Source organism: Acinonyx jubatus, chromosome F2 (assembly GCF_027475565.1).
Source record: "Acinonyx jubatus isolate Ajub_Pintada_27869175 chromosome F2, VMU_Ajub_asm_v1.0, whole genome shotgun sequence".
NCBI classification, from domain to species: domain Eukaryota; kingdom Metazoa; phylum Chordata; class Mammalia; order Carnivora; family Felidae; genus Acinonyx; species Acinonyx jubatus.
Genome location: NC_069394.1, coordinates 70,911,084 through 70,937,535, shown reverse-complemented (window position 1 = coordinate 70,937,535; position 26,452 = coordinate 70,911,084). Strand labels below are relative to the sequence as shown.

The following is a 26,452-nucleotide window of genomic DNA, read 5'->3' as shown; positions in this document are numbered from 1 at the left end:
GAATGAATCAGTTTTTAAAGGAATACAGATCCGCAAAGGAGCGCTGCTTTAAAACAAGCAAAAAAGACACCTTCCTGGACACCGACCAGGTAAGGGATGGCCCCACGGGAGCACCACGGCGGGTTTGCTTGCCCTCTGGGCTGGCTCTCAGGCTCCCTCTCCATTACCCCTCAGCCTGGGGACCGTTCTGTTCAAGGAACTCTCCGTGGGGCCAGAAGGGGAACACCCAGCTCCCACCTCCTCTACTTTGCCTTGTAGATGCCCACCTCCAAAGTCCTTTTAGGTTCGTCTTCTGTGGCACGGAGAAGTCTCCTGGGTCTGGAGAAAACGGAGACCTACATACAGGGTTACAGGACGCTGAAGGGGAGCTGAGGGGGCCGGGCTTCTGCATCCTCTTAGAAAACACTTTTAGAAAACAGAAACAAGGTCAGAAGCGGATAGAACCACCACATGTCCATTAGTTTTTATCAAGAAGACACGCCCATCCTGAGTCCATGACCCTGAACAACTGTGTCGTCAGCAAATAGAAAAGAAAAAGGGTGATGTGATATGGCTTTAGGATAACGTGTTTTCCAGATTGCACATATTTTTACTATGAAATCATGGATTCAGCAAGGATTGATGAGAAAGGATGGGCCACAGGGGGTGGAATATATACATGTGGGTGCACGCCGGCCACAGACACACACACACACACACACACACACACACACACACACACACGTTATAACGTACATTTCCAAAACGGTAAGTCAATTTGCGATTTAGTTGTTAGTGATGTTTGTTTGTGCGCCACAGTGAGTTCAGGATGTTTTACCTCGTTGGGAAATCTGTCAGGCATCAAAGGCACATGGGGGGAACTTACGGAACTGTGGGAACTTATCAAAGGGATGGAAAATAGTCCTTCCTTTTTTTGAGGTGCTTAAATGCTACCTGAGAAGGGCAGACGTGGGCACAATACGAGTTTTTGAGAGCCATGTACAAGCAAGGCATTTAAAGCCTGTGAGGGAGTTATTTTACATTTCTTGCAGCCTGAGGAGTAAGGTAACGTTTCTGCAAACTCATACCACAAAGTAGGCCGAGGGGCAGCACGTCACTTACGTCTAGACACCTCTGTTTGTCTGACGGGGGGCTCATGAGGAGAGGGGCCTGGGCAGCCTCAGACCCCGGCTCTCAAGCCAGGAGGGGCACAGGCACCTGTCCCACCTCAGCCGCTTCTCCATCCTGCTTCTTGGCCCTGACCTGTCTGCCTGCCCACATCTCTGGGCCACAGGCCTGCCAGCCCCCGCTGTCCCCCATTCCTGACCACCGTGAACGACGCGGAGCGCTAATCTCCGGAAAACACCAAGCCCACATTCAAAACTCCTCTGGGCCTTGTTGCTGCCTCTGTTTGGGGAAGTGGCTGTGGATCTTTTATCCTCCGGTCTCTCCAGCGTCTAATATCGTGCGTGCTACTTATGTGCTCATAATTAACCTGCATAATGAATTCATTACCTCCCGTAGATAGATAAAGGTCAAATTTCACAATTTAGCTCTCAAAGTACTCAGTGTGACTCCCTCACCTGCCTTTTATCGGAACATCTCTTCGCTTTATATTTAGGTTCAGCTAACATGGCCCATCACCCACTCTGTGCCAGGCCACCTTGTCCCGCACCCCCACACCTCTTCTCTCGCTGGTCTCCATCCCTGGACGCCTTCTCCTCACCTGCCTCTCTAACCTCCTTCTGCAACTTTCAGATCCTGGGCCCCCTTCCCAATGCAACGGTGCCTGCTCACCTCAGAATGTTCTTTTTTTTCTTTTTTGAGCAGATCCTTTGCACCATCCATACGGCTCCAGAAGACGCTCTGAATCATATGTAGGTGTGTTTCGGGCAAGAGTTGAACTTCCCTTAGCACAGCACACTAATGGACACAGGATAAGAACTCAGCAGATACTCACTGAATAAGTAAACGATACACTCGTCCTCCCTGCCAAGGGGGAAACGTCGGATGTTACCAGTCATGTTTCATTTACAACAGAAGAGGAGAAACCAACAGAAGGAGGAAGGAGCCTAATGACTGCCCTTGACTTTGCCACGTTTCCATGCCACCACAGCCATCTTCCATACAGCCTTCCCACTGCGCAACTGCCCTCGCATTTGTAGACAGGGATGCCTGCTCGCCAAAACGTAAAATCTGCAGCGGGCCACGCATTACACTAAAGACAACTAGAGACTATTTGACAAGCATTAGGCAAAATCATCACGATGGACTTAGCTGACCCCAACTACGTGTAAACCTTATTTTATTCCATTTTCGGCTTCAAAGTGAGTCTAGCCATCATCGCAAGAGGCATCTCAGTGAGCAGTGGCACTTACCCCAAACATTTAGGCACCCCTGTCAGTGGGACTGCACTCTAGGAATCTCTACATCTCTAAAAAATAATAATAATAAGCAAGGCATCAACTAAATGCATCCACAAAAATAATTTCCTTTAGGAATAGTTTCACAGTATTACATAGGGTATTTGCTAAATATTTCTGATGGGCGGAAGCCGAGAAACATATAATAATATATTGTTACATAAATTTCACTGGTCCGGACTAGAGAGTGGCATGAAAAATAAATGGAATGTGTGCACTGAGAAAACTTATCGATGCTGACACCATAAAATTGGGGGCTTGTGATATAAATTTATAAAGGAACACGAGAAGATAGTGTTTCCATAGGGTGGGGTTAATTAGAAATATGGAAGAATGGAATTAAAAAGGCTACTGTTAACTCACACTTAGATTCTGGCTCACCTCCCACAAACCAACATCCTGTCCAAGAAGGGACTTGTCCATTGTGTACGTGAAGGAGACTTTTAGTCCCAGGGTGACCCTCAAGTCTCCTTGTCGCTTAATTCTGTACTCAGTGTGCTACCACAAAGAGTGCTGTCCACTTCCTACCCCTGCAAGTCAATAATTTGGGGATTGTTGATTAGTTTAGAACCTTGCCTAAAACGCAGTTAAAGCAAAGCTATTAAAATTTTAACACACTAGGTCAAATTCAGTCGTTTACGATTCACATGAACCACATGGCCATCTATTTGATCTGCTTCAGATTCTCTTGCTAGAGTGTTTTCAGGCAGAAATTCAGGGAAGTTCTGTTAGTGTTGTATATTTGCTTGGTGGCTGAAGGGTAACTGAAAATCTACCTCTGTGCCAAGTTACTCATTTTTCTGCACACACCAAGATGAAGCAAATGGTCCACGCACTCCAATGGTCTGCCTTTGGCATGCTCTATCATTATGAAGAAGTCTGACTTATCAATGTAGGTGGGCAATTGAGGAAGTTACTTTCATTCGCCCATATGGCCCGAAGAGAGAGGCCTCACTGATGTGGGCCATGAAACAGACCACAGACGAAACAAATGCTCTCTCTCCACTGGAAGCAAAAGAAATGAGTGTTGATATTCAGTGAATATAGGAAGTTCTCCAGATAACAACTGCACTTACCTTCCACCGAGTTTTCAACTCTTTCTCATCTAAGTGACCCTTGGAAATTAAATATTCTATTTCCATTTGAGAAAAGAAAGGCTAGAAATTCTTAACCTAATCATTATCTCACATTCACAGACCTGGGAATTCACTGATTAAAAAATGCTGCCCCATGCTACCCAGATTTCACGTTATTGCATAGGAAGTCTGGGGTGTTGTGAGGGAATGTGGGAGATGATTCCAGTAAGACTCTAACCAAGAAAGTGACTTTTTCCAACCAGACTGATGCTAAGTATAACATCTATCATGACATAGTGGAGAATGATACCACCAGAGAGAAAGAAGCAGCCATCCAGGACACCAAGCACCTGCATACAGGACAGGAGGGGCAGAGACCAGTGGCCTTGTGTGGCCATTTCTTTAACAAGTCCACATGGCAGCCATCAATGTAATGGTGGAAAGAGAGCCTTCAAAAGAATCTGCTGAAAAAACACTCTGGACTTAAAGGCTGCACTTTGAACAAGGACACAAGCAAAACTCTTAAGAATTTTTGGCACTGAGGAAAAACTTATAATGAGAAAAAAAGGGAGTTGGCTTGGAAGAGAACAATCTGCAACAGAAGGAAAGGATCCAGAGAGGTCCACATTTGTGCCCTTTGCCACATGAGGAGGGACTGTAGACTTGTATCTCAATCCCCTGTGTCTTCTTCCTAGTTTGTTGTGTGTCAACAAGGAGTAAGACTTCCTTCATCAGCTTGGGCATCAAAACTGATCACATAACTTCTTTTTTTAATGTGCTACGTGTAGCTCCACATATCCTCATGCCTAGAAAGTCTAAGCACCCCCTTGGGAAAGGCTGTCCAAGCAGTCAGCATTTTCATTCCAGCCTGGGCACTTCAGCCTGTTCCTCCCAGAACCCACATGGTCACTTGTATTCGGCGTTGTTATCCAAGGCTGTGATGGGTGGGGAGATCCTGAGAAGATTCTGGCCTCAGCCCCCAAAATACTGCAACCAGCCCTAGCCCACAATCCTAAGGTTTTAGCATCCATTAGGTGACACCGAATAGCCTGCCCTTCTCCATGTGGTGCACTGCTTTGCTGGGTCTTGGGGTGCCCTTCCCAAGCAGTGAACTCCCACAGGTTTCCCTTTCTTTTGAGAGAGAGAGAGAGAGAGAGAGAGAGAGAGAGCGAGCGCACAAGCTGGGGAAAGGGGCAGATGGAGAGAGAGGGAGAATCCCAAGCAGGATCCACACTCAGCACAGAGCCCAACACAAGGGATCATGACCTGAGTGGAGCTTCAGAGTCAGACGCTCAACCGACTGAGCCACCCACCCAAGCGCCCCATGGTTTCCCTACTTTTCAAACTCATTTGAAACTTTGGCTTCTTTTCTCCCAGAAGACCCTAGCTCTTTATGGAAATAGTTTCAACTCTACCCCCAGAGCTCTCCTTGCCAAGCAGAGATCTTTCTCACACTCCTCTGTGCCCTGCTCCAAATGGCGTGTGCCTAGTTGCCTGTATTTGCATCTCTAAGGGTCCCTCCGCCACTCTGAAACACAAGAAGTTGTACCCTTGGGAGACTGTCTACTATACAAGAGGCAGGCGTGGTCAACTTTTTAAATCATTTGTCTACATCGACAAACAATAACGTACAAAATTACACTTGGTAAACATATTTACTCCTCACTTCAGAGCATGGCTTCACTCACCCTTCACAAATTACTTCTCATCATCTCCCCTCAAGTATTTTGATATTCAAACATCTATTTGAGATGGATCCTTCCTCAGGAATACAGCTACTTTTAGTGTCCCATATGTGGGAAGAAGAGAAATGATGAGAAACATCTCAGGAGATTTTTGCCTTGGGGAGTGATACTCCTCTCTCAGAATGGGAGTTACTAATTCAGGCATGTGCTACACAGGCAAGTTCATCACTCCCGAAGGCCCTGGGAGAGCCAGTGGGCACAAAAAGGATGCGCAACCTTTTGCAAGAAGGCAAAAGAGGAGAGAGAAGGGGACTGTGCTGGGCAGGCCTGCTCCAACAGGCCAGGGCTCTTGGCCACTAGTGGTATGAGGTGCCCCCTTCATCCATGGGCATGTGAATCTGCCAACCATCACTAGGAAAGCACAGAACTCTGAGGATGGTCCATTCCAACCTCACGACAGAGTTGATGCGTGCCATAACAAGGGGTGGAAATGAAACCACCAGACAATCCTTCAGTCTTTATATTGTACTCAATGTCACAAAAGTTTTTGTTTGCTCTTTTGTCATATGGCTATTACTCAGTGTTCCGATTGAGGAATGAAAAACTAGAACTGGATGTCATCACTATCAATCATCTTGGCTAGGTAGCCTTGGTATGCTTAGAGGCGGAACACAGAGGTGTGTGCATTGCAAAGTCTCCAGAAAGAGTGCAGAATGGGTTGGCAAGCTGAGGTCACCAGGCAGCCTACCTACGTAATGCCTGTAACTCCACAAAAGCAGGGACTGCTCTGACCCAATCATCACTCTATCACTATCACTTAGCACAATGCCTGGAACTTGTAAAACTGCACCATAAACAGTTGTTGAACAAGCGAACACATCTTTTATATACTATTAAAACAACTTAATTGCAAAAGCGCTTCTCTATGGTCTTAGGCATTCCTATAAGTGATGGAATAGTAATAGCAAACACTTATTCAGATATTCCCATGAGTGCTAAAATATTAAAAATGAACTTCAGATTTAAATCTTGAGACCCAAAGATGAAGAACTGATACCCATTGAGATTAAGTACATTGCCCAAGGTCACATATCATTGGCAGGACTCAGGTTCAGAATTCACATCAAGGCCCCTGGCTTTGGTCTATGCCTTGAACCTCGTTAAGACCTTCCCATCTGACCGCATGACATGATGGGAGCACGTAACTTGGAGTTAGCCACAAACTTTGCCTAGAGAATGGTGTGGTGAATACTACTTTGAATCATCCAAGGTATTGACCTGCCATTGCTTTACTGTGCGTCTGGCTTCACTGATCTTCTTTGTTCCTTTTGTGAAGTCCTCATGGGTTCTTTCACTTATATTCCTACCCCAGGTACATTCTTTTATTGTATATCACTTTCTATTTGAAGGTCCTGCTTTTCCTCCATTTGGCTGTGTTGGGTCTTTCTTTGCACCTGTCAGCTGGTAGAGATGTGCCATAGCTTCCTATTCCTGAGTTTTCCACCTCACAGGGTGATGGTGGGAATTAATGCTGGTGAGGCAGGTCTGTTTTGTTAAGGGTGTTGTGCAACACATTGGAAATATTCTAAAGGAATCTGAAAGTACAAATAATTCTTCATCAAACGCATAGGTTTGACCATATGTACTTGACACATTTTTTTCCTTCTGGTCAAAAAAAAGAAAGTTTCCCTTGGCGAAATCAGAGGACAGACTTAAGAAATCCCAGAAATCAATAATATCATCCTATTTGGACAATTTTTAAAAGGTGATGTGGAAACAAAGAAAGTTTCTTCTGGCTTAAACATGGTCTGCCTCGTTTGAACTGATTCCTATATTATAGTGAGTACAATGATAAAAAATATTTAGTACAAATTCATGAGAATGTAAAAATACAGACCAACTGCCAGCAATCCAGAAGAAAGGAAAGGCCTCCTGGGATACCACTGAAAATATGTATCATCTTGCCAACGATGTGTGAGTTAGCAGCAATGTATCCTACAGACTCAGGAAAATACTGAGAGCAGAGATGCAAGGCTGGAACCCAAAGGTCCGAACTGCAGTGGGAAGTAACGGGTAATCAAAGTCTATCCAATGTTTTCCAACATGTGGTTCCGTGAAAGGACTAGCAGTAATAATGGCCCTAACCTGTGTGCGATGCACCATTCCTTAGAGCTAAGTGCTCACCTGCTAATCGTCTTGCACGACAGAGTACCACTTAGGACGTTTTCTCACACTTCTATGGACAGAAAATCCCCTCCTTGGGGCTCAAAAGTATTAATTTCTCTTCTTGGGAAGACCAGTCTACCCACAAGAACGATATTTACATCTCCTTTGTGTGGACTTAGGAAATATAAACCTGTGGACTTATAGGCTTCTCTTCTCTGGTCTCTGTTTTTCCCAGGCTGCTTCACATTTCTGGTTATGGGTGAAGGCTGAACTGGGCCACCTTGACTATTGACCCTAAGAGCAGAGGCAGTTCCTTTCTGCAAAGCCACCATGAGAGACTTCACGGGACTTGCATGTGAACTTTTTTACATGCCTCAAATGTGTTTACTGAATATTTGGAACTACTTCATATGAAAATAATTTCTGAGTAGGAGTAGAAAAAAGGGTAAAGAAATCACATACACTACAGGAGATTTTTTGTATTAAGATCATTTCATTCAAATGAGATTTGTTCCAAAAAGTATTCATACGGAAATTTATTTAATGTGACTGAAATTTCAAGGGATCAATTTTCGTCTCAGTCTTGTGCTACAAGAATACTGCAGATCTCCTTTATGCCATAAAGAAGCATCTTTATGTTACAAAAGATAAAGTGTTTTTCATGCAACGTATGGACTTTAATCTGCATTTTTTAAAAATCCCTTTGGGCCAGATTCTAATACAATTTCATAGGAAAATTCCTATTGAGGCCGACTGAATTCCAATATAATTTGAAAGCAATTAAAGTTTATCAAAGGAACTAGGCAGCAGAGTTATTCCAGAACTGGATCAAGCCCAAAGGCGGTAAAACAAGCATATTAGGTCTTTGGAGTGGCTCTAAGACATTTCTTAAGTTCTGCGGACTCTCGAAAGCTGTACTGTTTCCGTGGAGGCAGGGAAGATAAAAGCCTTAGGAGGCAGTTTGTACAGATTCACTGGAGTTTCAGAAACTGAAAAGTTTCTTCAAACTCAACAATGTCACTTCCCAGTGGGCATTCCTGTACAACCTGAAGCATGAAACTTCTAGGACGCTTTCATGAAACAGAAGCGAAGCCCGAGACAACACATATGTTCCAATTTAAAATATCTTCTTTCTGTTTTGTCTTTATCTTTCTTGAAAACGTCTGAAGGGTCGTATTTCACCACCTCACTCGCTCAGTGAGTCCCCCTTAAGAGTTTCACACAGAAGTGGGGCAGGAAACAACTCTAGACAAAGGAAGGGAACTTAGCAAAGAAGGAAAGAATGTTTCCGGGTGCATATCCTTACTGCTTGCATTACATCATCGCTGTACAATGCCTGCCTCATCTTTTTCACCACGTTCTGTTCTATGACCCAAGATAATATTCTGTACTAAATTGATATAGGTTGTTTTTTCTCACAGGGATTTTTGCTATAGTAATATGTTCTAAAAGAAGTGAATAGAGCCTAAGGAAAATGAGGCTTTGGGGGAGCCCATTTATGCACACGCCACCTCGGGATTAAGTTTGTAGAACTAAGACTTGAAAATCATCAGCATGGGCTGGTTAACTGACTTTAGTTACAGGAATAAGATCTCAGAGTAATTAATGCGACAAGTTAATGATATTGTTATGTCAAGTTCATTTTCATTTTGAGAAACTTTACCAAAAGCCACGAGTCTACCCTCAATCACAATTATGATATTTGACACAAAAACTTGAAATATATGCTCAGTCAAGTGAAAATTCCAAAAAGGAACTGATAGCCAGGCATTTTGATGAATACACTATCTTAAATGAGGGAAAATTACATCCAGAATGGCAATGTGAGAAGCTCCACAGACCTGTTCCCTGGCAAAACAACCAAAAGTGATAGAATTAGAAAAAAAAAAAAAAAGAAAGAAAGAAAAAGGAGCAGGAGCAGGAACAGGAGGAGGAGAAGGAGAAGAAGAGGGAGGGGGAGGGGGAGGAGAAGAAACTTAACAGTCTAGAAATTTTTCTAAGGACATACAGCAAAAGCAGCAGCATTTATTCAAGAAAATCTCCTAAATCTAAGTAAAAGCAGAAAGAGTATTTGGAAATTGAGCCATGAACCCACTCCCTTGTTTCTCTTACTCCAGCTTAGCATGATTAAATCTCCATTCTCGGGGTACCTGGGTGCCTCACTCCATTGAGCGTCTGACTTCGCCTCAGGTCATGATCTCCTGGTTCGTGAGTTCCAGCCCTGCATCGGGATTGCTGCTGTCAGCGTAGAGCCCACTTCAGATCCTCTGTTGCTCCCTCCCCGCCCCTAACCCCACTCACACTCTGTGCCTCTCACAAATAAACAAACATTAAAAAAAATAATAATAAATCTCCATTTTTGGGTGGGGATGGCCAGGAAGATGGGGCTCCCCTTCCCTCAATTCCCAATCAAGGGATGTTAAAAAGGTTGCAGAGGCTAAGCCCCTGAGGGCTTACAGCCAAGAGTTCACAGGCCCCCTTCTTCCATCAGCCCCCACTCACAGAGCAGAGGTTCTATACGAGGTGTAGCAAGCTCACTCACAAGCACCAAGTGCCCCAGCTCACTCGTACAGTGGTAGAGTTGCATCCTGGGAGAGGCAAGCCACAAAGATCAGAAGCTACTGCCCCTACCGAGAGCCCTGTTTCAAAGCAGGAGTGTCACTCCATAAGAAATAATCTACTGACCCCATCCACAGCTCAAGAGCTACGACTTAAAGATTTTGCCTAGGGCAAGGGACAGTTGATGAAAGCAAAAAGCACCAAAGCTTTCTCTAAAAAAAAACTAACTTCGTTAGTAACAAAGTGTGGGGAAGTTCAAGCCTAAGGGTACTCTGGAAACTAATGGAGATTTTGTGGCAAGTAATTAAGAGGAGACTGTTAGCTGTATGAGGGTAGCAAGTTAAGTCACTAGCTAGTTTACCAGATAGAACCATGGAAAGAGACAGCTAAGAACCTTCCTATGATCAGAACAAATCTCACAGCTGGCCTCAAAACCACTCCTGCAAAGAGGTCTAAATTTAATTTAACCAGATATGGAGCAATTTATGCCCCAGGACATTGTCAAAAACAAGGAAGCAATCACCTAGGAGTGGACCTAACAGCTGGGTTTGCCAGGCAAACTGCTTAGCAGAGACATCAGGAAAGAGACAGCCAAAGAGAGCCCTGTTACCATCACCGTAGTCCTATGATGACTGTGCACATGCCCAGAGTTACAGTTTTCTGAGGAACCACATCCCGGGGCTCCACAGTGCATGAGGTAATAGATGTGATAAAAATAGTCCTGCCAAATCACTAAATAAATAAAGCAAGCAACAACAAAAACAAATAAGAGATGGAGGGGGTGGAAAGGGGAGAAAATGAGTACAGGCTCAGAGAAATACGGGACACTATCAAGTGCACTAACATATGCATAATGGGTGTACCAGAAGGAGAGAAGAGAGAGAAACAGAAAAAAAATACTTAAAAGAAACAATGACCAAAAACAACCCAAACTGATGAAACATTAATCTACACATCTACAAAGCACAACCAACTCTAAGAGGATAAACACAAAAGATCTATATCTAGACACATCATAGTAAGAATAATGGGTGGGAAAGGGCAGGTAAACAGGAGGGGCAGGGGAAAAAAAGACAATAATTTGACAGCAGCAACATAAGAATGACTTGTCAGAAGGAAACTCCATTAAGCTTAATAGCTGACATCTCATGAGAAACAATGGAAACAATGGAGGCCAAAGAGCCTGTCAATCAAGAATCTTATATACATCAAACTATCTTTCAAAAATAAAGGTAAAATAAAGACATTCCCGCATAAACAAAAGAATTTGTTGCTAGTAGACTTGCCTTACCTGAAATTCTTCAGCCTGAAACCAAGTGACCCTAGACAGTAATTTGAATTCACACCAGAAACCAAACAGCACTGATAAAAGTAATTATGTAATCGTAAAAGGCAGTATATGTGTATATTTCTTCCTTCTCTTATTTAAAAAGCAATTGTATAAAACAGTATTATATAATTATACTATTAGGCTTAGAACGTATAGAAATGTAACACATTTGACAATAACAACATAAAGGAGGTAGGTGATAACACAATACGAAAATGGACTAAGAAAATGATACAGATGGTAATGTGAATCCACAGGGCCAAATTCAAAGAACCAAAGAACCAGAAATGGTAAATAAGAAGGCTAATAAAAGAAACTGCATAAATAAGAAAATCTACTTGTCCTTTGTTTGCTTAGCTTCTAATAGGCAATTATATAAAATAATGAGTATAACAATATATTGTTGGGTTTGTCATTATATATATATGTGTGTGTATGTGTGTGTGTGTATACACAGAATAGCACAATAATATTATTAACAATAATAGCAAAAAAAGAAGAAGAGAGAATAGAGAAATATAAAGGTTGTGTTTCTGGTCTCACTGTAATCAAGTTAATATAAATCTGAAGTACATTCTACTGAATTAACATGAATATGGTAAGCTCTAGGGCAGCCATTAAGATAATAAAGTGCAAAGAAAGTGAAAGGAAAAAATAAAAGCAATTGAAATAGTACAGTGGAAAACATTCACCTAATGCAAGAGAAAGCAATAAAGGAGGGATAGAGAACAACAACCAAAAAGACATGAGACATGCAGAAAACAAAAAATAAAATGGCAGGCATAAATCCAACTATATCAACAATAACACTAAATGTGAATGGGTTAAACAACGCAATCAAAAGTCAGAGACATTGTCAGGCTGGATGAAAAAATAAGATCCAACTTTAAACTGTCTACAGGAGACACACTTTAGATTCAAAACTACAAATAGACTGAGAGTGAATGGAAAATACAGATCATGAAAACAGCAACTATAAGAAAGCTGCAATAGCTATACTAATATCTTAAAAGGTACTTTTTTTAAAGCAAAAGTGTTCCTAGAGATAAAGAAGGGCATTTTATGATAATAAAAGGAGGGGCACCTGGGTGGCTCGGTCAGTTGAGCATCCAACTCTTGATTTTGGCTCAGGTCATGATCTCATGATTCATGAGATCAAGCCCCACATCTGTGCTGTCAGGACAGAGCCTGCTTGGGATTCTCTCACTCTCTCTCTCTCTCTCTGCCCCACCCCCCCCCACTCATGCTCTATCTCTCTCTAAAATAAAATTTAAAAGTAATAATGATAATAATAAAAGGATGACTCCTCAAGAAAGACATGAAGATTGTAAGCATATATATGCACCTAACAATAGAGCCCAAAATACCTAAAGAAAAAGCTGACAGAAATGAAAAGAGAAATAGATAAGTCAATAATAAGAGCCATCAATATCCTATTTTCAATAATAGAAATAGAAAGATCAACAAAATAGAATACTTAAACAACACTATAAGCCAACTAGACCTAACAGACATCTATAGAACACAGCAACAAGAGCAGAATACACATTCTTCTCAAGTGCACATAGAACACGCCAGGATAAACCATGTGCTAGGCTGTAAGACAAGCCTCAACAGATTTAAAAGGATTGAAAACATGCAGAGTAAGTTCTCTGACCACAATAGAGGGAAATTAAAAATCAGTGACAGAAGTCTGGAAATTCATCAATATGTGGGAATTAACCAACACACACCTAAATCATCATTAAGTCAAAGAAGAAATCACAAGGCAAATTAGAACATACTTAGAAATAGAAGAAAGCAAAAATACAGCAAAAAAAAAAAAAAACTTGCAAGATTCAGCAAAAAGCAATGCTTAGAAAAATTTTATAAATGTAAATGGCTTTATTTTAAAAATAACCTCTCAAACCAATAACTAATCTTCCACCATAAGATACTAGAAAAATCACAAACCAAACCCAAAGCAGGCAGAAGGAAGGAAATAATATGGAGAACTTCACAAAATATGTTATAGAAACATAGAGAAAACCAACAAAATCAAACGTTCTCTGAGAAGAGCAACAATACTGGCAAGCCTCTAGCTTGAATGACCAACAAACACAGACTCAAATTATCTTAATTGACAAACCTTCTGAGAATAATATTACTTTACACACCATCAGGTACATTAATTACCATGAATCAGAGGCGCTTTTGAATGTGTGAGATAGGTGAAAAAAAGCACCTGTTTGTTGCCTTTTTTTCCTGTTAGATAAACAAACCCACCCTAAATTACATTTCAAGATCCATGAAATGTGTCATTTATCCTGTTAACCACTCCTCCACACACACACTTTTGCCTTGGGAAGTTCCTTCCTCAATTTCAGGGTCCACTACGTATCTTTGACTTTTCTTTCCCAGGACACCATCAAACAGGATCGACTGCAGGTCAGTTGTTTGCACTTTGGTTGATGTACAAATGGCCCTTTGAAATTCAGTCCTACGTAAGCATCCCTATCACCAGCATTCATATTCTGAGTCTGAGGTACCTAAATGTGGAAAGAAGAAGGGGTTTTCCAGATCAAAGATTAGAAAGCCCCCACACAACCACATCAATGGACCCCACAAGCTGAATCAAGTAGTTCATTTCAGTCTTTTGACTCAAAAAATGTATGGTAAGTAAATTGGGTTGCTTCCATTAAAAAAAAAAAAAATTGGAGGGGGAAATATAATCAACTAGATATGACCCTAAAGGACATGTGAACTATTTTTTGTTATGTCTATTTTGTTTTTTTCAGGGAGAGATGGTTGGAGATTGCAAGGAGCACTGGACGTTAAGTCCAAGAACATACCCTGGATGTTCACTCACCAACTGTGTCGGGAGCAAAGAGGCTGGGTGCCTGCACCCAGTTTTGTTCCAGGGCCTGAACACAGGCTCTACCCAAAGAACACCAAGGTGCCTTCTGAATCCACAAGAAAATGAAATCTTCAGATGTCGTCTCTGGATGTCAAGTACAATGAGGCTATACCTACAACCAATGTTCGGTGTGTGTGGCATGTTTGCGTCTAGGAGATATTAAGTCTTTAAATACAGGACAGTTTTGCAACCATTTCTTCATTATTTTTGCATACAAGAAACAACAGAAAGGAAGACTCCCAGGGCTTGTCTCCACTTCTCAGAGGCTCTGCCTGCAGCTGCCCTGCTGCGGTTCTGGTCTAAGGACAGACCCTGACCCTTTGCAAGCCCAAGGCTTTTCCTCACTCTGCTGCCATGCCAGTCCTTCCTCTCCCTGCCCACAGGTCCACCACAGTCCTTCTTTGCTGCCATTTTCAGGGATACTCCGCGTGATTTTTATTTGTATTTAATGTTTTCAGTACTACAGCCTCTATCCAACACACCTAAAATCTCACAACACACACTTATTGCACCTGTAGGATTTCCAACTTTTGGCATCACAAAATCCCTCCAAATTGGGATTATGAAGTCTTCGGTTTTACAACAGTAATTATAACAACAGATAACATTTATTAAGTACTTGCTTTGTGCCAGGCACTCTACTGCTTTACAAAATTATCTCATTCTGTCACATCTAACTGCATCTAAGCATATGCTTACATTTACCAGTAGCGCTTAAAATTAATTAAAATAAAGATATTATTGATCATCTTGGAAAGCAATGGCTCAATATACTAAAGTCCATAGAATAAAATACCTTAAGGTCTTACGAAACGTACAACACTAAATTACTATAGAATACTATTAAATTTACGCTTCTACCGTGGAAAATAAAGCTATTCCTGGTATGCTGTACCCACTTACGTTTTCCCCTATTTTTATGCCTTTCTCAAACTCCTAGAAACGAGAGCTTCTAATATGTCAAATAATTACAATTAGATTCATACATTCAATTCGATCCTTTGAGAAATATATAAAGCAATTTTGTTCTTGCATTAACTCCCAAATTGTTTTGCATAATAACCAGCCTGACATTAATTGTGCTGTGAGGGCTGAAAACAACATGAGATAGGACTTTTACTAATCCTTCACATTCCATTTTCAAGCCGTGTGCTGTTCCTGATCAAAACTCTTATTTATTATCAAGAATTGCATTATTCTCCGAATGACGGAATTTTCTCTCGGAGACAGGAAATGAAGGATTGCTAACACCGGGAATGTATTTTTCCTGTCTCGGTATTAATACATGATATATATTCATATTAATAACAACTCTGAAAACTAGTTTCATTTCTTCTACACATAAGCAATCAACAGTATGTGCAAAAATATGAATACTAGCAGCAGTGACGTGGGGATACAACACTGGGTTTCTTCGGAATGTACAGCCATTTCTAATATTGCATTAGAGCACGTGTATAGGCAACTGTCACAGATGTCCATCAAAGCTGGATTAGATGAAGACAAACAACGCAGGCTTTGAGGATAAACTGAAGGTGCGGCTCAAAAGTTTCCGTTTCTCATCCAAGGGCACTATAGGATCATTGTCTTCCTCCCTGAGGCAAAAAGAACGAATCAATTATGTTACTGACATCCCTCCACGGCAGACTGAGACGTCTGTTTCACAGTCCAACAAGAGACAGTGCACACTAAGATTTCACAAGAAAACGTGGAAATTTCAATGATCTCTTCCTGCTCAAGTCTGTCGTGTCTGCGGTTTTCCCATAAAGTCCACCATCCTTTTATTTCTGTGAAAGGACCGATGAATGCAAAATTGCACAGAAATAAAGTTGTGTTTTTTTTTTTAATGTTTATTACTGAGAGACAGAGAGAGGCAGAGCATGAGCAGCGGAGGGGCAGAGAGAGAGGGAGACACAGAATCAGAGGCAGGTTCCAGGCTCTGAGCTGCGCACAGAGCCCGACGTGGGGCTCGAACTCACAAACCGCGAAATCACGACCTGAGCCGAAGTCGGTCACTTAACCGACTGAGACACTCAGGCGCCCCAGAGGTAAATCTTTTGAATCGAAATAAATGCTTGACCTGCTAAACAACAAATTTATGTATCATGCTTAATAAGAAAATTAAGCTTTAAGGTATTGTCATTAATTTCTTATATAACAATCACAGACGGTAACTGCTTGAGCATGAAGACTACTTCTTCCCAGTCTCCAGGTAACTTTGTGACTCAATTCTATTAAATGGATAAATAATAAATATAAAATAATACATGAAACAATAGTTCTTTTTGGGATAATGAATTTCCCGTTTAGGAAAACATTCAGCTAAGATTTTCTTTTCAGTGACATAGACGCACATTCCCAGTGATGGGAGTGGCCAACTGTTATACAGTTCCTGTGGGTTAACAGGTCCAGCATTTTGGACAATAAATGCCTATTAAAATTCAGATGCATATAGTTTTTTTAAGTTTATTATTTTTTAAAATATAATTTATTGTCAAGTTGGCTAACATACAGTATACACAGTGTGCTCACGGGTAGATTCCCATGACTCATTGCTTCCATACAACACCCAGTGCTCATCCCAGCAAGTGCCCTCCCTCAATGCCCATCACCCATTTTCCCCTTTCCCTTGCCCTGCCCCCATCCACCCTCAGTTTGTTCTCCGTATTTAAGAGTCTTTTATGGTTTGCCTCCCTCCGTTTGTAACTACTTTTTTCCTCTTCCCTTCCCCCATGGTCTTCTGTTAAGTTTCTCAAGTTCCACACATGAGTGAAAACACGATATCTGTCTTTCTCTGCCTGACTTATTTCACTTAGCATAATACTCTCCAGCTCCATCCACGTTGCTACAAATGGCCAGATTTCATTCTTCCTCATTGCCAAGGAGGATTCCATTGTACACATAAACCGCATCTTCTTCATCCATTCATCAGCTGATGGACATTTAGGCTCTTTCCACGATTTGGCTATTGTTGAAAGCGCCGCTATAAACATTGGGGTACATGTGCCCCTATGAATCAGCATACGTTTATTTCTTTTTGAGAGAGAGAGCAGGGGGCGGGGCAGAGAGAGGAGGAGACAGAGAATCCTAGGAAGGCTCCATGCTATCAGTGCAGAGCCAGACCTGGGGCTCAAATTCATGAACCATGAGATCATGACCTGAGCCGAAACCGAGAGTCAGATGCTTAACCAACTGAGCCACCCACGTGCCCCCAGATGTATATACTTTTTGAGCTGAAATTATATTCCTAGGAGCTTATTGTACAGATATAACCACTCAATCAAAGATTTTATGTGTAAGGATATTCACTGCAGCAAAATAATGGAAACAAGTGACTTCCTTCCTTAATAAAGAATGACACAATAGAGCACTTTCAACATGTCCACATATGAGATGTGTGCATGGATGTGTTGTACATACATACATACATGTGTCTGTCCATGTATGCATATAGACATATAAATACTATTTCTGGAACAACTTATTAGGAAATATTTGTAATGCTGGGGTATATTTTTCCAAACTACATTTCAAAGAAGATAGTCTAATCAAATCTTTAAGATCCCAGATAGAACTTCAAAGGTAAAATAGGACTTTGTGTATATATGTGATAATTGTAACTCAGTAAATTGTAAGTCAAAGTAACACAAGAAACTGATGACTGCAATTCTGAAGCCACAGCATTTCGGAGCGAAAAGGAGCCTAAAGGTCATGATGTATACATTTTCTGCCAAAGTAAAATAACCTAGAGTCCCCTGTTTCCTAAAATGTATTCCACGTAACTAAAAATTACTTGGAAAAATGAATCCATGTTCCAAAAAACTGTAGAAACTCTGGTTAAATACAGTAATACATGGTTCTTCTATACAAAACCACCTCAAAGTCTCTAACACACTGATGTGCACTGTAAATCTCCAAAAGGAGGTAATTGTGTCCAGGAGTCTCTAAATTTGTAGACAATCAGCTTGTGACTTAAACACCTTAGTGGGTATCTTAATGGCTGCATAGAACACGTTTGGAAAAGTCTAGTCCACAAGACAAACATATTCCAAGTTTATGAAAGTAATGAAATTTCATTTTAAGAATGTATGAAACAATTCTTAAAATTAAACTACCATGGTCCAAAACATCAATTAAAAAAGATAGTTAAAGTAAATATGCAGTCTCCCCAATCATACAAATTTACATCTTAACCCAAAGCATTTGAACACTTGCACATAAATCCAAAGGGCAATGGAAGCACATGCTCATTGGTGTCTTACTCATTTTGAAGCTCTAAGGGTCTGACGTAAATGGTTCTCAATAGATGCCAAGTGAATTCTAGTCTACCAGAGTGTGGACCCTCCTGGTGAATTTAGGCACTCACTCTCCTAAAATCTCCCTCAAGGAGCAACTAAAGATACCCCATGTTTACGGAGCTTTCTCTCCTCTACAAAGCACATTGAGAATGATCTTTGTATTAGCTCCCCTCCACCCCTGCCCCCCCAACCTCCAAAGATAGATGCTTGATCTTGTTCACTGCAGATACCAGGTTATCTGGGAAAATATTTCAATTGATCACAATCTGGGGTATGGATTTGGAATCAGGGAGACTGATTCAGATCCCAGCTCTGCCATCAACTTGCTGTGAGATTTCAGGCAACCCACTTGCCCTTTCTGGGCTTCAGATAATAGCTGCCTTCATAGCATTGTGTGAGAATCCAGCAGGACAACAGATAAAATGTGACAACAGGGAGTCCTGGGTACATAACTGAGCTACCAGTGAGGATTTCAGTTGATTTAACAGACGTCTGTCTCACTAACTGAAAATTGAACCACGCTATGGCCTACTATTTTCCATCGCATGTGTTCAAAGTTTACTCTTCAGAATGTCAGAGAAGTTTTCATGGGATGAAATTATACTTGATCTCATCTGCGCTGTGTTCCCAAGGTCCAGAGCAGTATCTGGCCCACAGCAAATTCTCCAAGAAAATGCAAGTGTGTGTGTGTACACATACACAAAAAGTGTAACAAAATGACAGTGGCAACTTTAATTTTTGAAAATTTGTATCAAAATGACACATTCACATAAAGAGTTAAATAGTTCTAAAAGGTTTCTTATGAAAACTATCAGTCCTGTCTCTTAGGCCACCAACTTCCTCAACTCTTTTAGCCGATTATTATACTAACACCACACGGCTATAGTGTGATGGCATTACTCCTTTTCGATTGTTCGTATTGTCTGTTTGACTCTCCCCACCAAGAAAGAAAATGCGACCCTCCTTCCTCCTGTGAGATATCCAACCCCCACGCCCCCCCCACCACATCACCCACGTGCATACACACCTTTCCCTCACTCCGTCCTTCTAATACGGTTATACATTTTGGCTGGATCAGTTTCTATTCTATTATTTCTATTACTGTGAGAATGTAAATCTTATTCAGAGCTGAATTATGTGCATTAGTGTATCAATTTTTTTCCTGCACAATTTTTTTTCCTGTGGAGTGAATAATTACATTGGTTTTTTCCCACCTTAGTTTTCTATGTACTCAATCCAAAACTACCTCCCAATTGTCTGACTCCCCAGAAGTTAAAAGACATATCCTGCAGTCTATCCATTTCATCTTTCTGGGAAAAGCTCTAGAACATTCTCATCTGCTCACATCTGGACTCTTAACCTCTACCCTTACACCCTCACTTCACAATCATTCTGGGCATCTCCTTTGCCATAATCTGTTTTCCTGGCTTAGTCCATTTTGGTGAAGCACATCTTCTAGTAGCTTCCTAGGAAATAATTTTCAATAACTGTGATATTTAAAAATGACTACTTGTAGTTTGGGGAAAAAATTCTAGCTGTAATTTTCTCTCAGAATTCATGCTTGACTTTTAGCTTCCTGTGTTGCTATTTAGAAGTCTGATATTCAAGAGACTCCTGGGTGGCTCAGTCAGTTACGTATCTGACTCTTGGTTTCAGCTCAGGTCATGATCTTGCAGTTTGTAGGTTCAAGCCCCACATCAGGCTCTGTGCTGACAGCAATGAACCCACTTGGGATTCTCTCTCTCTGTCTCTCTCTTCCCCTTCCCTGGTTTAGCTCTCTAAATAAATAAATTTTAAAAATTAAAAAAAAAAGAAATCTGATGTTCAAATTCCAGGTTCTTTGATTTTGAATTTTTTTCTCTCCCTCTCTCTCTCAAAATAAATAAATAAACTTAAAAAAATTAAAAAAAAGAAGTCTGATGTTCAAATTCCAGGTTCTTGGATTTCGAATTTTTTTCTTCCTGTAATTCCTCCCTCAGTGTCCAGAAATGATAGTGCCTTGCTAGTGGGTGTATTTTGATCAAGCGTGCTGGAAATTCAATGGGTCCTTTCAAACTGCAAATTTATACCCAGGAGTCCTGAGAAAATGCTTAAATGGTTTTGTTACTGCTTCCTCTCCTCCGTTTTCTCTGTTCTCTAACTTTGCCGATTATTTGAATACTGGACCTCCTAGACTGGTTCTCCAATTTTCTTATTTTTAGATCTCCTTTTTTTTTTTTTTTTGCTCTACTTTCTAAGAAATTTCAGTTCTGCCTTCTGACTCTACTATAAAAGTTTTCATTTCTGCTATTATGTTTTCAATTTCCAAAAGCTTTGTAGAATATTCCTTTTCTTCCTAGCATCCAATTCCAGTTCATGGTGGCAATTTCATCCCTTACCTCTCTGAAGACATGAATGATCACTTTTTTGAACTTTTTCTTTTCCTAAGTATTTATTTCTTATACCTTACCTTCTTCGGTTTCTTCTGGGCCCTTCTATATTACAGACTTTCTTCAAATATCCTTAGCAGCCCTATCTAAGAATGGGAACAACCATTGTAAGAAAACCTGGGTGAAGGCTCCGTGCGCACAGCAGGCACTTACTTCTCTGTCCTGCCTTCACCACAGAATGAACCGGCTGGGCCATTTAATTTAAAAAGTCCCTGGGGTTGCTCAGACTCTCCAGAAAGACCCTGCCAGCCAGCCCCCTGCCTAGAGAGTAGAGGCCTTTCTGCCAGTGTTCTGGAGGCCAAGAGGGGGAGGAGGGAAGATAAATAGGATGGTGTGATTTAATAATCCTATTTTTCAGTGAGGTGTCCTGACACCCAGTGCACCCAGGTCCCGTAACAGACTCTCTCGTCAGCTGTTAACCACTGCAGATGACTTTAGCTCCCTCTCACTCCACCTTCTAGAGATTATCTGTTGCCTCCAATTCCTGAGACTTTGAGAGATTCTGTCACGTAAACAGGCTTGTTCCTCACATCTGCTAAATCTGTTACCTCACAACCATCTGCTTCCAGCTTCTACAATATTTTTGCTGCTGTCTCTTTTGTTTTCTCTATCCTTGCAGGTTTGGGCACTTCAAATAAAATCTTTCCTGTTATGCTAATGCAATTTGTGGTGGAACCAAAATTAATTGCCTGTGTTCCATGGATTATCATTATTTGACACAAAAGTTCTTTTTCACACATTTGTGTATTTTCTAAAGTTTCTACCGTAACTATACTACTTGGCAATCAGAATGTAAATTTACTCAGTAAAACCATCTACAGAAATGATACTGTCAATATATAAAGGTGGTCAGCTGGGCTTGCCCCCCTTTGGGCCCTCCCCCAAATACCCATTTATGGATATATAAATAATGAGAAAGCTTAACTCTAAAAAAACAATGTTCTATTATATGATGATCACTACTCATAGTGAGACCCTCAAGTATGGCCACAGCCTAACACGTCTTCTAAATCATCTGCTATTTCAGTATAATTGTAACAGATGCTATCTTTCCTGTGACTATTTCTGAACTTCAAATGACCTATGAAGAGACCCTAGGGAATGAGTGCATATCGAATCACTCCTGGGAGAATTTCCTGAAAAGACCTCAAAAGTAAACCAGCATGCAAAATTAAAAAATAATAACAAATAATAAAATAATAAAAGGCACGCGTGCACACGTGTCCTGCTTTTGAGGCCACTGCAGGCCCCAGGGCTGACCTGAGTTCTAGTGAGTCTGGCTCAGCTCATTGGTAACCCATTAACGTTTCCCTCTATAAGAGAATTCGGTGTAAAATCTCCAAAATAAGAGTCTTTTAAGAAATAGGGATATGATAGACATGAGTATTCTCTCTTTCCGAGTGGTCGTTTTGTCCTGTTCACTAGAAGCACACTTTCTCAGGGCATTTTTCACATACTGCTTTAATTTGGAGTTAGCCGTGCTCCTGATTTATCCCAACACTAGGCTGTAAGCCCTCTTGGGCAAAGTCTATGTCTGATTATGTTTACATTTTCACACAGCCCCTAGAATACCACCACACACAAAACAGAAGGCTAACATTAAATGTTCTCCCATTACAAGCAAGGGCACATGACCAGCTTCCCCCCCCACCAACATACCCACTGACAACAGCATCAGGTCAAGGAAGGAAAATAAAGAAAGGAGGAAGAGAAAGGAAGAGGTCAGGCATGCCCAGTGCATTCGAAGATTCAAAGAAAAAACAGTGAGGAAAATGCCACTGTATGTGGAAAAAGAAATCAAAACATATCAGAAGTCAGAAAGGGGTACCAGATTATTTCATATTGTTCTGAAAGTACTACACGGTGCCATAAGTATTGAAATTAGAAAGGAGAAGATTATTAAATTGTCATTATTTACACATGTGATCATGGTCTATTTAGAAAATTCAAAATAATCAGCTAAAATGTTACTGGAAACTATGCAAAAGGTTAGTTAAGAAAGCCAAGGACAATTATTCGTTCAATGAAGAAATATTAACCAATAGAAAAATATAATGGAAAATGACACTGATCAAAATCGATAATGACAGCAATAACAATAACAACAGTAATAGCTCACATGTGTGGAATGTTAATCCTCTGCAAAGCACCATGCTGTGCATTTTACTTTATTTCACTTCACCCTCACACCTCTATGAGGTATTACTCTTAGTACCTTTACTTGATAGAGGAGGAAACCGAGGCTGAAAGAATTTCAATAATCCGCCCAAGCTGTAGAACCAACTGGAGGTGCTATGCTCCCCATCGAGCCACACCCAAGGTTGACTTCAGAGCCCAAACACACATCCTGTAGTATATCTATGACGAATGTAAAAACTTTAAGAAGCACCAACCCATGCATCATTCCTTGATCCAGATTTGATACTGGAAAGATACCAATTCTCCTTAATGTACTCTATACATTCCATGCAACCCAAATGTAATACTCTAGTAAGATTCTTTTCTCCTTTTCTCACACTCTCTTTTTCCTACTCTCTTTTCTTTTACTCTATTTCAATCCTCCCGATAAGATGATCCTATAGTTTATCTGGAAAAATTAAGCATGCGAAAATCGCCAAGAGAATTCTGCAGAAGGGACTAGTGAGGGATCTTGTCCTACCAAACACTGAAACAGACACAAGCATGTGGGAGACGCTCAGGAATAGGCAGATTGGTGCAACAGGTGAGGGCCTTCAGGAATAGAACCAAGTAGCCACGGACTGAAAATGTTGTATCATAGTGTTGCCCTGTTCAGTCAGATGGGCAAGGATGAAAAACCTGAAAACAGTTAATGTTGGTCAAGGTGAGGAGAAACTGTAGTTACTGGTTAATGGAAGCATAAATGGAAGAGTAATTTGTATATACGTGCACTTAATTCCAACTCTCTGACCCTGTCATCTCATCGCTAAGAATGTGTTAAGGAAATAGATGCATAAATCAACCATTTTGATTACAGCAAATTACTACAAGTAACCTAAATGTATAATAATAGAGGATGTATAATAACGTACAATGCATAATAATAATGTCCTCAAAATCCGGGGACATACATACAGGTAACTTATTTACAAGTAATCATGTAAGGGGTGCCTGGGTGGCTCAGTTGGTGAAGCGTCCGACTTAGGTTCAGGTCATGATCTCAAGGTGAGTTCAAGCCCCACATCAGGCTCTGTGAGGACAGACTGGAGCCTGAAGCCTGCTTCAGATTCTGTGTCTCCCTCTCTGCCCCTCCCCCCACTCGTGCTCTGTCTCTCTCTCTCTCAAAAACAAATAAAAAAAAGTTTTAAAAAATTTAAAAATAATCATTTAGGGGCACCTGGGTAGTTAAGTCATTGAAGTGTCTGACTCCTGGTTTTGGCTCAGGTCATGATCTCACGGTTTTTGAGTTCGAGCCACGCATCGGGCTCCACGCTGACAGTGTGGAGCCTGCTTAGGATTCTGTCTCTCCCTTTCTCTCTACCCCTCCCCTCCTCGCTCACTCTGTCTCTCTCTCAAGATAAATAAATTTAAAAATATTAAAATAAATCATTTTAAAGTATGGAATGTATCTAAAGTATGGAATGTATCTATGTAAGGACATAAAAAGATATATATTATGAAGAAGATAGAAAAATAGCCTTGGGCACCTGGCTGGCTCAAATGGTACAGCATGAGACTCTTGATCTCAGGGTTGTGAGTTCAAGCCCCACACTGTATGTAAAGCTCCATTGTATGTAAAAACAAAACAAAACAAAAAACAACAATAGTAAAAAAAAAAAAAAAAAAAAAGAAAGACAGACAGATCCTATGGACTGTCTGGTTGGCTCAGTCAGTAGAGCATGTGACTCTGGATCACAGGGTTGTAAGTTCCCACCCCATGTTGGGTGCAGACATGACTTAAAAATAAGAAAAAATGTAGAAAATCTTCAAAGAAATAAGAAAAATAAAAATAGCCTGAATATAATCCCATAAAGAACATTATATATCTACATATCCCACTGAAGATAAATGCATAGTGAGAGATCAAATGGACACAAATAAAAATAAAGCTAAGTATTCACTGGATACTTACATCATGGACCAAAAACACGTTAAGCACTTTGTATTCAATCTCCTTGTTCCTTCACCATTACACTTAAGGACATCTTTTAAGTGACGAAGAAAATAACTTAGAGAAATTAGCAACTTTTTTCAAGATCACACAATGATTAGTGGTGAAGTCAAAATGGAACCCAAGACAACCCCACTGTGCTATGGGGCCTCCGCGTTCAGCCCAGTGCTGGTGATGGCTGTCACTGACAGGAGGGTTTGGGACATCATCGCTTCTTCATTTCCCTCTATGTTGTTTCAATTTTCTGTCATGAACATGTATCATACTTAGAGACATGGGAACAAAGAACAAACAAACAAAAAAAAGAAATCAAAGGTGACTCCATAGGCAGATGGAGATGGACACATTTCAAGGAATTAAGGAGGAAAAAGATGAGGGAGAGATGGAAAGTATACTGAGTGATCTAAAAAAATGGCAGAAACACCTATAAAATGGTCAATCAATGATGCAAGCACACGTTGGTGAGACGGGGAAACTGAAGGGACCCCATGAAAAACTGCTTTTTTTGGCTCTTTTTCCTGTTTTTATTCTTGCTGGGACCTACACCCTTGCCTTCCACATGCCTCACAGAAAGATAATGTATGTCCTCATTGCAGAGAAGTCAATAATCTCTTTGGATTCTTCCAGCACGGTGGGTAACATCTAAGGAGTGACCAGGCAGGGTCGTCATGAATGTTTTCCAAGACCACTGAGTCACCGAGACCCCTGGCCCCAGGGCACACCTGACTTACAGAGGACACCTAAATACTTGTCTTTGTTCCCAGATGCCTGCCAAGACATGTGCTCTGGACCACCATCCTCGATAAAAAGCCCAGGTCCCAAGCAAGGATGAGGCTCACTCTCCTCTCTTTTCCTTTTCAAGTCTCCCAGACACTCTATCTGCACTCTACGTCCTCAGTAAACTCGGCTCTCACTTCCTCTTGGCTTGAGTTTGATTTCCACTCTGCACGAAGCCAAGGACTATGTTGGCTGGTCCTGCAGGATCCACTCTAGGTCCGAGACCCCAGTGAGCCTGCATCATTAGCACATCCCTTAGGGAGGGTGTTTTAGCAATATGCTACCAAAAACGAAAACACGTGTGTCCCTTCCTCCCAGAAATCTCAGCCCCAGGAAATTGTCCGAAAGACATAGGAGGCAAATATATACAAGGACTTCATAACCTTCTGCCCTTTGCTATTTGAAATGTGGCGCAGTGACAAGAGCTCGGAGTTTGCAGTTAAGCCCACCTGGGTCTGAACTCTTGTTCTGCACTTTACTGGCTGTGACCTTGAGCAAGTTAGTCAACCCCTCTTAGCCTCAGTTTATCTCTAAAATGACAATCAGAACACATGCCTCCCAGGATTGCTGTGGGGATTAAATGAGATACAATAGAGCACCGTGTCTGAACTGTTAACAAAGCACTCCTTCTTCTTGTTCTCACCATTCACTAATATGTAGAACTTAGAATGAATACATAAACTTTAATAAGAACTCTAAAATAAA

At 41.0% G+C, this 26,452-nt stretch overlaps 1 protein-coding gene across 1 annotated transcript in view; it reads right to left on the bottom strand.

Annotated features, from left to right (window-relative positions):
• Window positions 1–12,491: 12,491 nt before the first annotated feature.
• Window positions 12,492–26,452, bottom strand: part of CA8 (carbonic anhydrase 8) — an 89,933-nt gene continuing 75,972 nt past the window's right edge. Inside the window, exon 9 of the mRNA XM_027042921.2 lies at window positions 12,492–15,709. The gene's annotated coding sequence lies outside the window, so the exon portion shown is untranslated. The remainder of the gene's footprint in view (window positions 15,710–26,452) is intronic.